Source organism: Gymnodraco acuticeps, unplaced genomic scaffold (genome assembly GCF_902827175.1).
Source record: "Gymnodraco acuticeps unplaced genomic scaffold, fGymAcu1.1, whole genome shotgun sequence".
Classification (NCBI taxonomy): Eukaryota; Metazoa; Chordata; class Actinopteri; order Perciformes; family Bathydraconidae; genus Gymnodraco; species Gymnodraco acuticeps.
This window is the reverse complement of record NW_022990921.1, coordinates 505,045-516,868: the sequence shown is the minus strand read 5'-3', so window position 1 is coordinate 516,868 and position 11,824 is coordinate 505,045. Positions and strand designations below refer to the sequence as shown.

Genomic DNA, 11,824 nt, shown 5'->3' with positions numbered 1-11,824 from the left:
ATCCGAGTAGTTTGGAGTAATCTGCGACATGTAAATCGTCAAAAATGGTGTATTAGCTGTTAGCTTACGACCTCCACCAGTAATTTTTCAAAAATGTGCTCCTCAATTAAGTATCATATTGGATAGGGGCTGAACGTGTCCTGGATTGGAATTTTTCCGATCATTCCCCTAGGAGGAGTGCGCAAGAATGTGCTTAAAATGCATAAAAAAACGCACATTTTTCAAAATGGCCGACTTCCTTGGGGGCGGGGCTAATGTAATCTATTTACAAATATGTCCGCAATTCCATGAGCAATGTCTTTGCCAAAATTCGTGAAGTTCTGAGAAACTATATGTGACTACCACACAATAGGGGGCGCTAGTGAGCAGTGTTTTAGAAAATGTACGTTTTTATTTTACATTCTCGAAAAGGTCATGGGCTCTGACGTGTGTCCCAAGTTTTGCGTCCGAAGCTCATTTTATGCTATCGCAATTTAAAGAAAATGTATAGGCAATTGTTTTTTTTATAGGCCACGCCCACATTCTGCATTTGTTGCGTCCCTTTAAATCTGAGTTTGTAGCCACCCCGAGAGTATGTGTAAAAAAAAAAAAAAGATTAGTCCATCCACTCTTGAGTTATAAATTGGTGGTGTTTTTGGCGCCCCCTATAGTCCAAAATGAAAATGCTTTGGTGTGCCTATTCCCCAAGACAGACTGAACCTATCCACCAACATCTGTGGTGAATGGATACATTGTTGATGAGTTATGAGCATATATTTCTAAGCCCCGCCTTTTTGCGAGTACGTTTTAATTCATGGCAGAAATATTTATCGTTTGAACATGCTCTTCTCCTAGGGTAATGTGTATGACCCTCCACCGATGATGTACACTAAGTTTAGTGTAAACAAATCAACATTTTTAATTTAAGTGAATATTTCACTGTTTTGAACATTATGCTAATTTAGAAGAATAAAAATGTAGGCGGAGCTCAGGGTTCCAATAGGATTATTTGTAGAACAGGTCCACCTGGATATGTGTGCAAAATGTCATGTCATTCGGAGTTACGGTGCGACTTTGTAAATTTATTCCGAAATGGGTTTTTCATAGGTGGCGCTAGCGAGCACGTTGGACAATTTGAACTCATTGACTCCAGAATACTGTATTTTTCACCAGTCCTGGCGTCCGTGCAAAATTATACAACTTTGTCAGCGTCCTAAAGGCCTCAAAAACAGGAAACGCTGGCAGAAAAATAAGAATTCCACCAATAACTATAGGTGTCTCGCACTTCGTGCTAGGACGCCGTCGGGTCCTAGCGCTCCGTGCTCGGGCCCTAATTATATGGTTTTATAAGTACCAGTTGAAGCCTTAGAAAGAGATGTACAAAAGTGCACATATCATGGTTAGATATATTACTACTCTCACTGCATCTTAACAAACATATGATGCATAATGACAGCTGATACATGGACACAGATCACTTAAAAAACGTATCAGGTAATATATTCAAAGATTTATCAACTAAAAGTATCAGTGCATGTACGAAAGACATGACACACTGCTAGAAATTAAAGCTGATGCTGAGATGTATTACTGTTGCAAGCAGCTGGAAATACAATTGATGGAAGTCATTATAAATGAATCATACACGCTCTTCTAAGGATGTGTGTTTTTACCATAAAATGTGTCAATATATATTATTTATTTTATATATATTGCCTCGTGTTCAAATGTGCTGAATAATTAAAATAAACGTGCCTTGACCACTAGTACATTCAGACTAGTGAAATACATAACATTCAAAATTATAATAATATAGGTGTTTATTATAATTACTTGGTCTATTTGCATTGGTAGATTTCTCTTAAATTCAACAATAAGTCAGCCTTATAATGCCTCATTTGTAGATTTACAACCTAAAATAAGAAACTGCACTTGATGTCTTTATAAAAAGGCTTTTCAGAATAAGAAAATTAAATGGAAAAAGTTGTTGTTTTTTCTGAACTTTTGAGATAAATGTCAGACTTCTTATTAACTGGATCGTTAGTGTTCCAGAGAGGCAAAGCTTGGCATGCAAACACCCCCCTATGTGCCTGCAGCAGGTTGTTCATCAGGGCTAATTACTCACACAAATAAACCACACAGTCAGAAGGTGACTGTCACTGAACAGCCCATGAATGCTAAATTATGAGACATTCAAAACGTATTGAAAAGACTGTCCCTGCTGCTGTACACAGTATGTTACACACTCAGAGGTGGGAAGTAACTAAATACATTTACTCAAGTACTTTACTTAAGTACAACTTTGAGATACTACTTCACTTGAGTATTACCATGTTATGCTACTTTAACTGGTACATTTAACTGATAATACTTTTGTACTTTTCCTTAAGTAAGATTTAGAGTACTAGCATGTACTTGTAATTAAGTATTTTGACAATATGTGTCTACTAGTAGTAGAGGTAATGCTTCTGAATACTGAGTATTTCACACCATAAAAAACAACTTATTGAAGCTGTAACACACACAGAAACCAGCAGACAGACACAGAGACAGACAGACAGACAGACACACACACACACACATACACACACACACACACACACACACACACACACACACACACACACACACACACACATAGACATACAGAGACAGAGAGACTGACACACACCCACACACACACACACACACACACACACACACACACACACACACACACACACCACACACACAGAGAGAGAGAGACAGACAGACAGACACACAGACACATTTGACCTCACTTTATATGACGCTGAAGCTCTTTCTCTTCTCTTCATAGAGGTACATATCCACGTCACAGAACGTCCTACTGTGGATGTTGATATGCATCTAGACCGGGTGACGACAATACCTATTGACGCAGCAACCACTGTAAGTTATATTCTTGTTTAATTATACTTCTCTGTTTCATTTATTCTACTCTGTATAATTGTTCTGTAGTTATTGTAGATAAAACTGCGCTTTTGAGAGCTTTTAAATCTCAGATCTGCTCACGTGAACCTGTTACACAGGTCTCAGTGGGCACTCAAGCCTGCATTACAATACAGGCAGGGCCACTCATGGCCTCGCTCGTTGGTCTGGGGTATGATGATTCGCTTAGGGTGCGGGAGGTCCCGGGTTCCAATCCCGGACGAGCCCAGGATGTCTTCAAAGATGTGGAACAGGTTAAGTTTAGGTAGCAAAAAAAGTTTGTTGGAAGCAATGTGGACTTCACAATTTGACCAATACTGTGTTAGAAATCTAGTGATGAGTTGGGGCAAATAATGATAAAGGCTCATCTTCTGTGTAGAGAAGCCATCCATTTTTATCCAAGCTGTGTTCATTGAGGACAAAGTGCAATTAATGGAAAAGTGTTTTGCATTGTAATTTAAGCAGGCTGTCGTGGGGAAAACAGAAAAATTGCCTTTCGTCATGGCTCGTTGGTCTAGGGCAGGGGTGGGGAACCTTTTTCCTCTCAAGGGCCATTTCAATTTTTCAACATCCTCCGAGGGCCGTACAAATTATTGAGCTCTGCTTAAAAATACTAAAATCACAGCCCATTCATTTGGCCTTTCTTTCATGCTGTGCAAAGAAAAAGCAACCTCTTAATCCAGATATCTTACCATGACTCGCGTGTGCACGATTGTGGCATGACCACCAAAACAGAAAGATATGGACACAAGATGTGTGCAATTTAGTTTCCTATCCATGTGAATATGATTTAAGTGATTTTTTTTTTTTAATGTTGAAGTTAAAAGCATCAATCTGGTGCACTTTGAGAGCAACATTAAGAGATCTATGAATACATCTCTCAACACCCATATGAAACAGAACTGTAAGCAGATTTTATTTTTCTTTATGGATATTTTACTAAACCACTTCCCTTTCAAACTGTATTCTTGTTTATTAATAACGACTTTTTTTGACTGTCATATAGTATTTTATACCTGTTTACTTTATTCTCTTATTTTTTTTATAACTATAATGATCATATAAAGATGTGCCTACCTCACTGGTTGGAGAAAAAGCTTCTTATATTCGTTAGCATAGCTAGCTAACCAGATGCTAATAACAACAAAGTTATTGACTGTATGATCAGTATGACAGATGAACAGATCGCCACTGGGTTTACAACTAAGACACAGACACGCAAAAAACTGCGGCATGTGTACGGCTCCTTGTGGCTACTGACATTTGTGACGTCCCGGCCCGGAGCGACGTCCTGGTGCTCTCTGGCAGCTCTAAACCCCTGTCGGACGAGACATATACCACGTGATGACACGTTAGGCTCGTGTTGTGTTCAAGGACCCTGACCTTGGCCAGGAAAAACAGGCACTCGCTTGTTTAATTATTTTGCGGTCTAGATTTCTTAATTTTTTTCTTTTTTGCGTGAGTTACCTCGAGGGCCGTATTGAATTGTCTCGCGGGCCGTATACGGCCCGGGGGCCGGAGGTTCCCCACCCCTGGTCTAGGGGTATGATTCTCGCTTAGGGTGCGAGAGGTCCCGGGTTCAAATCCCGGACGAGCCCAGGATGTCTTCAAAGATGAGGAACAGGTTAAGTTTACGTAGCAAAACAAGTTCGTTGGAAGCAATGTGGACTTCACAATTTGACCAATACTGTGCATAGCTAGAAATCTAGTGATGAGTTGGGGCAAATAATGATCAAAGCTCATCTTCTGTGAAGAGAAGCCTTACATGTTTATCCAAGCTGTGTTCATTGAGGACAAAGTGCAATTAATGGAAATGTGTTTTGCATTGTCATTTAAGCAGGCTGTCGTGGGGAAGACAGAAAAATTGCCTTTCGTCATGGCTCGTTGGTCTAGGGGTATGATTCTCGCTTAGGTTGTGAGAGGTCCCGGGTTCAAATCCAAGACGAGCCCACGACATCTACAACAGGTTTAGTTTAGGTATCAACAATTATTCTTTTTAAGCAATGTCTACTTCCCAATTTGACCAATCCTGTGCCCTGCTAGAAACCTAGTGTTTAGTAGGGGCACAAACTGACCAAGACTCATCTTCTGTGTAGAGAAGCCATGCATTTTCATCCAAGCTTTGTTTATTGAGTTATAATGCAATGAATGTAAAAGTGTTTTGCGATGTCATTTAAGCAGGCTATCGTTGGTAAGGTGAAATAATTGCTTTTTGTCATGGCTCGTTGGTCTAGGGGTATGATTCTCGCTTTGGGTGCGAGAGGTCCCGGGTTCAAATCCCGGACGAGCCCAGGATGTCTTCAAAGATGTGGAACAGGTTAAGTTTAGGTAGCAAAAAAAGTTTGTTGGAAGCAATGTGGACTTCACAATTTGACCAATACTGTGCATAGCTAGAAATCTAGTGATGAGTTGGGGGAAATAATGATCAAAGCTCATCTTCTGTGTAGAGAAGCCATACTTGTTTATCCAAGCTGTGTTCATTGAGGACGAAGTGCAATTCATGGACATGTGTTTTGCATTGTCATTTAAGCAGGCTGTCGTGGGGAAGAGATACAAATTGCCTATCGTCATGGCTCGTTGGTCTAGGGCAGGGGTGGCCAACCCGCGGCTCTCGAGCCGCATGCGGCTCTTTGCCTAGTTTCATGCGGCTCTTCAGTTCATATCGAATTCTATGTGTGTGAGTTTGGGGGAGAGACACTGACTCCGCACGGTGTACCGATACTTGAAAGGTACCGCGATACCCTGCCGTTAAAAACGTTACGATTCCTCCGTTTCATTAGTATCGGTACTTTAAGAATGACGGGGAAAAGTACTCCGGTGAGAAAGCGCCGTTTTAATAAGAGCCGTGTGTGTTCAGCGCTCTGCTTCCACTCCCTGCACTGCAGCCGTGCCTGCAGTCCCTCCCCTCTCGTGCACGCTTTAAGTCCCTCCCCTCTCTCGTGCACCCGCTAGCTGCCAGAGCATGTGAGAAAACGAGAAGCATGGCTGCAAGTGGGAGTGCAACTGCCGCTGCGCCTCGGCTTGTTGACAAAAAAGACGCCAGAAGCGACATTTGGAAGTATTTTAGCTATATCTCTGACAGTGAGGGCAAGCCTACGGACACCACGAGGCCTGTCTGTAAGATATGTTTTAATTCTTGTCATTTATTTTATTTATTGTTCACATTGTTTAAAAGTTTGTGTTATGGTTATGGTTCTGCTGTGAAATAAAGCACAATAATTACATTTAAGACTGTTTCCCTTTTTTTAAGAAAAGTATCGAAAAATAATCGGAATCGCAATTCTTTACTTGGTATCGAAACCAAAATGTTGGTATCGTGACAACACTAGCTACTCCTGACAGTTAATCCTGATATTGAGTAGGTCTGTTAAGTACTGAATGCTGATAATTCTGACGTGATTTGGCTGGTCAAAGTTGTTTGGGTTCGGATAAAATCGCTCCGTTACTTTTGTCCCGTGTTACTTTCGTCCCGTGTTACTTTCGTCCCGGCTCTCCCTACGTGTGTATGTGTGGTGTCAGGTGTCAGTATGAGAGGATGACAGCGCGTCTAATTTTGATGTGGCCCAAGAGCCAATCACAATAATACCTGCGATGCAGTGAACTAATCACCTATGAGGGGGGGGGAAACCTATCGTTGATTAAACACTATCCAGTGTTTCCCCTACCATTGTCTTGGAGGGGCGCTGCGCCCCGCCAACGGAGCCCCGCGCCCCCCCTGAAATTCAAGGTGTTTAAAAAATATATATATATTTTTTTTTTAATATATATATAGCACCAAATTGCAAATAATCTATAACTACTGTCACTTTTCACATTGAACATGTGCTCTTTAATTAAATAAACTAAACACTTTCATTTTAAGTTGTGAGTTTAGTGTTTTTGACCCTAAGAAACACTGATGCATTCATCAATAATCCACAGCTCCTCTCTCTGCTCCAGAGGATTTAAAAAATATATATCCCAATGCCACAAAAATGCATCAGTGACGTGGTTGAAATCTTGTCTCCAGAAAACAAAAAACTGAAACAAGCGGTATCAGTGACTGTGTGTTTGATGTGGCTCTTTGCAGTAACATAGAAAAAATGTTGCTCTTAACCTCTGACTGGTTGACCACCCCTGGTCTAGGGGTATGATTCTTGCTTCGGGTGCGAGAGGTCCTGGGTTCAAATCCCGGACGAGCCCACGACATCTACATAGGTGTGGAACAGGTTTAGTTTAGGTATCAAATATGGTTAGTTGGAAGCAATGTGTACTTAATAATTTGACCCATACTGTGCCCTCCTAGATACCTAGGCCGTTTCTCAATATCGAGGATACTGGCTTCCAAACCAATATTTCAAGGATGCTACGTCATCAAGTGGCGCAGCAGGACCGTTCCAATGTCCAGCATACTTGGAAATCCACCGAGGCCACATCCTTGGTTTGGGGGAAATTTCGAGGCTGCACATGGGTAGACTTCACGTCCTTAAAATCCCCACAATGCTTTGCGCACGGGCCAATTTCAAAAACCCTTGTGGAGAATGGCTGAACCGACGCAGCACACATTTAAATGTAAGTATGTAGTGGCGTAGAACATGTTATGTGTTGGTAAATATGTTACTTTGTTACATTTGTTATCACCAAAAATGTGTTCCGTGAAAGTAAAGCAAGTTCATAATTAGATAGACATCGTGAGGAATTTATTTTCGGTACAGTTTATGTTGAAACCATTAGAGAGAGTGGCACACTTGTTAGCCTGTTCCATTCTTCTTCGTTTTCCGAAGCCTTGGCTTGGAAGCATACTTGCTTCGTTCCTGAAGGAAGTGACTTGGAAGTACGCGACTACCAAGCCAGCATCCTCGAGATTGAGAAACAGCCCTAGTGTTGAGTTGGGGCAAAAATGATGAAGGCTCATCTTCTGTGTAGAGAAGCCGTACATTTTCATCCAAGGCATAGTGCAATTAATGGAAAAGTGTTTTGCATTGTCATTTAAGCAGGCTATCGTTGGTAAGACCAAGAAATAGCCTTTTGTCATGGCTCGTTGGTCTAGCGCAGAGGTGCCCAGTACGTCGACGACCGCGGGGGCAATGCTGGTAGATCGCGAGTCATTCATAATCGTAAATAGACAAAACAGGTTTTGAACCCTCCTCCCTTGGCCCCCCTGCCACTTAATTCAGGAGTTTACTTGATTGACAGAAAAAGCGACCTATCGCTTTCCAGTTTGTTAACCCAGAATGCAAAGCGATACAAAATCAGTCAAGTGCCGGGAAAACATTCACATTCAAAGGTTATTTGCCTTATTTGTAAAGCAAGCGTCGCTCTGCCAAAGAAAGGTAACGTGGAGAGGCATTATCGGAGTGTTCACAAGGCATATGACAGCGACTTCCCTCCGAGTAGATTGATTGATTGAAAAGTTTATTAACAGCTTGTATATTGGGTACAGTACAGTAGGCTACAGCTCAAAACATACAATTGTTAAGGGGATGCAGACCAGAGAAAGACTTTCGTCTTGTTTACATCAGGGTCCCCCATTTCCAATTCATCATATCATTTAAGACATATTTGACATACAGATGGCTTATTTACAATTTACATACAGGTGGTTTTTTACATACAGATTGCTTGTTTACAATTTTCATTTTAGATTTCGTTCTAATACATCCTAACCGGACATTTAAGACATACCAAGTCTACAGATATACAGTTAGTAACAGAGTCTAAAATGCGAGTATATACATAGATGGGGGGGGGGGAAGCTGTCCATTGAACGACAGGTTGAGATTTGTACCATTACCGGGGCCAGTTTTGCAATGCTCTCCCCCGAAGGTGCTCTTTAAGAGAGGTTTTGAAGGTAAGTATAGTTTTACTTTCCTTTACAGTTGTGGGAAGAGCGTTCCACCTTGATGTGGCATAATTGCGAAACGTGTATTCCCCCTTTTTTGTGCCAAATCTGGGTTTCACATGATTTGTGGAGCTCCCTCTGGTGTTATGATCATGGTATTCCTTGACCTTTGGGAAGAATTTTGACATGTACATGGGTACCATAGAGGTGTAGTGGATCTTGTAGACCAGGCCCATTGCAAGTAGCTGTACTCTGTCGTCTACTCTAAGCCATCCTAGGTTGTCAAAGTGGGCAGAGGTGAGGTGGGTTCTAGATGAAAGGTCAAGCAGTAGTCTGACCAGGTCAAGCAGTAGTCTGACCAGTTTATTTTGCGATGTTTGAAGTTTTATTTTTAGCGCCTTGGAGGTGCTATGGTACCATGACGTGCAAGCATAGTCATAGTACCCTTGAATGAGTGCTCCTGCCAGAGTTTTCAGGGTGTTTTTGTTTACCAGAGAGGAGATCCGGTATAGGAATCTAGTTCTTTGATTGACTTTTTTTATTACATTGGATGCCATTTTGTCACAGGAGAGGTTTGCCTCAAGAATAGATCCTAGGTATGTAATTTCCTTCTTACTTGTGACAATAATGTCGCCCACTGCAACTGAGAAGTCGTCGGATTTGCTGAGATTATGTTTCGAACCGAAGAGAATGGACTCTGTTTTACCCAGGTGTAATGATCATTTATTATCGGCGAGCCAGGTGCAGATTCTGCCGAGCTCGGAGCTGAGGGTTTTTTCAACCTGCAACCTGTTCCTGTCAGGGACCAGCAGGGCTGAGTCGTCCGCGAACAGGAACAAGTTGCAGTCACATGCTGATGACATGTCATTTACATAAATGAGGAACAGTAACGGACCTAATATGCTTCCTTGTGGAACACCACAGCTCACTGGGAGGGGGGGGGACAGAGTACCGTTTACCTCCACCATCAGTTCTCTCCCCTCCAGGTAGGATTGCATCCAGCTCACCGATAGTTTATCAAAACCAATTGCTTTTAGCTTGTCAATCAGAATGGGGTGATTGACAGTGTCGAAAGCCTTTTGTAGGTCCAGCATCACCATGCCGCAGTACTTGCCCTCGTCCACCTCTTGTTTGATGTGGTCGCTCAAATAAAGAAGGCATGTGTCAGTGGAGTGGGATGTTCTAAAGCCAGATTGAAATTCATAGATTAGTTTATTTTCCGCGAGGTACTTTTCGACCTGTTCATATACTATTTTTTCCATGACTTTCGAGATGGAGGTAAGTATAGAAACAGGGCGGTAGTTGCCTGGGTCCAATTTGCTGCCCTTTTTGTGCAGGGGGGTTACTCTTGCAATTTTGAAGTCTTTGGGTACTTTTCCCTGTTTTATGGAGAGGTTAATTATGTGAGCTATGACTGGTGAGATGGCGGTTGCTGTGTCTCTGAGGAATTTGGAGGGGATATTGTCGTGGCCAGTGGCCTTGTTAGGTTGGAGGGCGCTCAGTTTAATGAGTACCTCTGCTGTTGTTACCCTTGCTAGACTGAAATCATCTTTGCGTACCCCTAGGTTTTTGTAGTAGGTCATGATGTGATCTACTCCAAAAAGCCCTGAGTGGGAGGGTAATTTATTTACAAGAGTTGTGGCTATGTTTGTGAAAAAAATGTTCAAGTACTTGGCCACATCCAGTTTGTCTGTGATGAGCCTGTTATCTGTCTTTATGTTTAAGTTAGAAAATCTCGGTTTGAGTTTTTTACTGCAGCCAAGCTGGTTATTGAGTAATTTCCAAAGTTCACAGGGTTTATTTTTGTTTTCCTCAGTTTTGACATTGATGAAATTCTTTTTGGCAGTTTTGATCATGGAGCTTACATCATTTCTTAGTCTGTTTCTTTCAATTTTTAGTTCAGTCACGTGGGCCTGGAGTTCACTGCTCGTGCTTTTGGAAAGCATTGACTGACTTTTATGAAACTGTACATGCAGACACCACCTCCATTCACGTTCCTGTCCCTTCTCACTACAAGATAATCTTCAATTTCAATCTCTGAATCTGTAATGGAATTGTCCAATTTGGTCTCAGAAAAGCATAATATGCTTGCCTTACCGTTCATGAATAGCTGCCTGAGTTCAGCCAGTTTGTGTCTCAGGCTGTTAGTGTTCAGATGAAAAATATGTAGTCCATTTTTGTTGCTTAAATGCACAATGTCGTCAGCTTGCAGATATTTGTCTTTGTCCGTTACAGCAACCGGCTTGCGGCCTGCCGTGGTGTTTGGAGCGGTGGTGGTGGGGGGAGGGAGGCTCCGTTGTAGCTTTAGCCGTTGATATGCTAGCAGGGTGGCTAACAACATGGCAGATATTTGTTCCCTCGGATCTCGGTTCTCTTCCTCTCGTCACTGCCTCATGCGTGTTTGTCTGCCGAGGCGTCCCCGGGGGAATGTCGAAGTCTCCGTTAATTCCTCGGTCTCCGCTGTCTCCACGGTCTCTGTTGTCGTCGCGTAGTTGTTGCTGCAGCGGAAGAGATGCTAGTTGTGATGCTAGTTGTGATGCTAGCTCCTCGAGCCTGCAGGACTGGCTTCTTGTCTGCACCGGGCCCGGATTCAGATGGATGTCTCCCACTAACAATAAGACCAAGACGATCATACTCCTTCGGTCTATTTTGCCTGACGGGGGTAAGTACTTTCGCGTCGGGTTTGCAGTTAATAATGCATGAATGCTTGCACTTCCTAGCGAGTTGAGAAAGAGAAAGATCATGTATTATTGCTACAGAAACATTATCTCGCAGTCTTAGTGTCGCCAACTCGTTTCTAACATGCAAAAAGACACAACAATTCGTCTATGGTCGGTGTATTTTCGACCTGTATCTCTCTCCCCCGTCTGTGTGCGAGGGGGCGGGGCAGTTTACACACACGCAGCTGCTATATGCAGCAACACACGGACGGAGGAGATGGCGGAGAGAAGCGTTCCAAGGTGTGGTTAAATGTTACCCGTCTTGAGGTGGACAATGCTCGTTGCCAAGAGTGTTTAGCATGTAAGGGCGGTAACACGAGCAATTTGTCTAAACATTTAGCAAAAGTGCACCACA

The 11,824-nt window shown here is 42.4% G+C and overlaps 1 non-coding gene across 1 annotated transcript; it reads left to right on the top strand.

Moving 5' to 3' along the window:
• Positions 1-5,147: 5,147 nt before the first annotated feature.
• Positions 5,148-5,219, top strand: trnap-ugg. Its single transcript has one exon. It is a non-coding gene; the product is annotated as a tRNA-Pro (tRNA).
• The last annotated feature ends 6,605 nt before the right edge of the window (positions 5,220-11,824 follow it).